We start from the raw sequence: 3,007 nt of genomic DNA, 5'->3' as shown, positions 1-3,007 counted from the left end.
AGAGTGGGAGGAGTGGGAGGCTGGGAGGAGGCGGAAATTTTTTTTTCTTTCTTAATAAAAAAAAATAAATAAATAAATTAAAAAAATTCAGATATACTATTAGAAAATAAAATGGTTTAACCTCTATTGAGAAGAATTTATGAATCACCATCAAAATTACAGAAAAACATACTCTTTAAACTGGCAGGTTTTTTTTCTTAGAGTTTATTACACACACATACGTATTTCATCCTATAGATAAGTACAGCAAACACACACACACACACACACACTACATCATGTATAGATGAAGGCATTTTGTTGTAATATTATTTGTAATGGAAAACATTACAATAGAAATGTTTAGTATTTAGTTGTTTGTGCTATGGCGCACGTGTGGACCAGAGGACAGTCCACAGGGATTGTCTCTTCTTCCACCAGGTGCGTTCTGAAGTTCAAACTCAGGGTTTTCAGGTGTGATGACTAACTCTGTTGTTGTCGACCTGATACAAATGAAAAATTGTTTTCATCAGATTGGTCCATGTCTGTGAGTGTTTTCTTAATGGTTAACTGATTTAGGGGGACCCAACCCACTGTGGGCAGAACCATCTCTAGAAAGACGGACAAATGAGCAAGTTAGGTGGCAGTCCTTTGTGGCCTCCACTTCAGGTCTTGCCCTGACTTCCGGTCTTGGCTGCCCTAGATGATGAACTGCAAACAGTAAGTCAAATAGACACTCTCCTGCCCTCAGGTAGGTGTTGGTCAGTGTTTTCTCACAGCAACAGAAGAGCGAGCCCGAGCACCAGGCTCTCGGCAGCAAGTGCCTTTGTCCGCTGAATCAATCATCTTGCTAGCCCCAGATTCAGTTAATTTTCTATGGCTGTGACGAGACACCATGACCAAGGCAACCTAAAAAGAAAGCAGTTAATTAGGATCTCACTTACAGTTTGAGAGGGCTAGCTATTATCATCATGGCAAGGAGCATGGCAGTAGGCATGCATGACCCTGGAGCAGTAGCTGAGAGCTTACTCCTTATCTATGGGCAGCAGGCAGTAAGAGGGGGAGGAGGGAGAAGGGGGGGAGTAGGGAGAGAGAGGGGAGAGAGAGAGAGAGAGAGAGAGAGAGAGAGAGAGAGAGAGAGAGGAGAGAAAGAAGGAAGGAGGGAGAGAGAGGGAGGAGAGAGAAGAGAGGGGGGAAGAGAGAGGGAGCGAGGGAGAGGGAGGGAAAGAGTGGGAGACGCTAATCTTGGTGTGGACTTTTGAAACCTCAAAGCCCACCCTCAGTGACACATCTCTGACAAGGCCACACCTCCTAATCCCGAACAGTCTATTAACTGGGGACCAAGCAAGCACTCAAATACTTGAGTTTATGGGACCGTTCTCATTCAAACTACCGTCAGTTTTTTTTTAATTTTCTTTTTCTTTCTCTTTCTTCTTTTTCCTTTCCCCCCTTTTTTTTGTGAGACAGGGTTTCTCTGTGTAGCCCTGCCTGTACTGAAACTCACTCTGTAGACCAGTCTGGCCTCAAACTATGGAGATCCGCCTGCCTCTGCCTTCTAAGTGCTGGGATTAAAGGCTTGTGGCCCCACTAACGGCACAATTTTCTATTAATAAGGGGCAGATTAAACAAAGTATAGAATGGGACAGGTTAAATAAAGTATAAAAAGAGACAGGTTAAATAAAATATGGAATACTGTGGCCATTTTGGTGTAACATGATATATAAAGTATATTACATGCACAGGGAAAGCAAAGTGTATGGGATGGTGTGTACAGTATCTTTGACAGGACTTAGCGTAGTGTGCTCCTTGTTTTCCCTGTGTGGAGTGGAACTGCATATGTTGTATGGGACTAGGAGGGGCTCCCTTTAGCCTTCGTATTTTACTATACATATATTTTAAGTATTTTCGAATTTTGAGTCATATAAATGCACTACTAAAAGAACAAATAAAATAAGTTGTAATGAAGCCGACCCGAACAGTTTTTGCACACTGCTCTAAGGCACTCCGTATTGGATCAGACACTGTTTTCAGCTGTGCTTTGCCTGGGTGACTCGATTTTACAAACGGTAGAGGCTGTCTGTACGGGGCACAAGGTCTTTGTGCTCACAGATGAGTACTGGGAAACCAGGAGTGCTAATCAGGAAGGCTTGTCTCTTCCACAGAAGAAGCGTGTGTACCTGCTTTCCCCAGGAGGCTGGGAGTGGATGCTGTTAATAGCCTGGTGAGTTATGCTATCTGTAGGGTCAGGCCACATGTGAATCCCCAGACTATTATGTTTGTCGCAGACTCTCCTTCCTTAGACTTTTATCTTTAGATTTGTTTCTCGATCAATAGAACCCATCCTTAGTGGAGATGTTGCATGTACTTTATAGCCTGGTGACTTCTGAGTCATCTGGATGACTGAGACCACACAAAATCCTGGGCCCTTAAGCTATGAAACCCGTCTTCATGGTGTAGATCACACTTACTTTGTGGAAGAGTTTTGATGTGGTGGTGCCTTCAGTTTTATTGTGCACAAGGGATTGAGATGATGTTGCCTTCAGTTTTACTGTGCACAAGGGATTGAGATGATGTTACCAGGAAACTTCTTTCCAGAGTTGTTCTGTATTTTAATTTGTCCACAGTAAACTGCTGGTGGCAGACTCCAAAAGTCTGAACCACACCAGCCTCTGAGCTGTGTTGAATGGATTTCCTTTTTAACTCCGACCATTTGTCACTCTGACAGCCACAGCATTTGCAGGGACCTCAACAACAAGCTGGCAGTTGGCACCATTATACACACAAATGCAAGTTACTTTGAACCAGAAACTTGCGGGTCTCCAGCAGCAATCCAACTGGATTCTATTTAACATCTTACCTAACCACCTTCAGCGACTCTCTTTGTGTCCATGGGTCAACTCCGCCTCTGCCTCCAGTGAGGCCTCTTTGAACACTACCAACAACAAATTGCATGTATTTATTTATTTGTGTGTGTGTGTGTGTGTGTGTGTACTGTGGGACACTATTTTTTTTGTGTGTTAATTAATTA

The sequence above is a fragment of the Microtus ochrogaster genome, chromosome 4, assembly GCF_000317375.1.
Source record: "Microtus ochrogaster isolate Prairie Vole_2 chromosome 4, MicOch1.0, whole genome shotgun sequence".
Taxonomy (NCBI): domain Eukaryota; kingdom Metazoa; phylum Chordata; class Mammalia; order Rodentia; family Cricetidae; genus Microtus; species Microtus ochrogaster.
The sequence above is the reverse complement of the archived record's forward strand: the minus strand, read 5'-3'. Positions refer to the sequence as shown.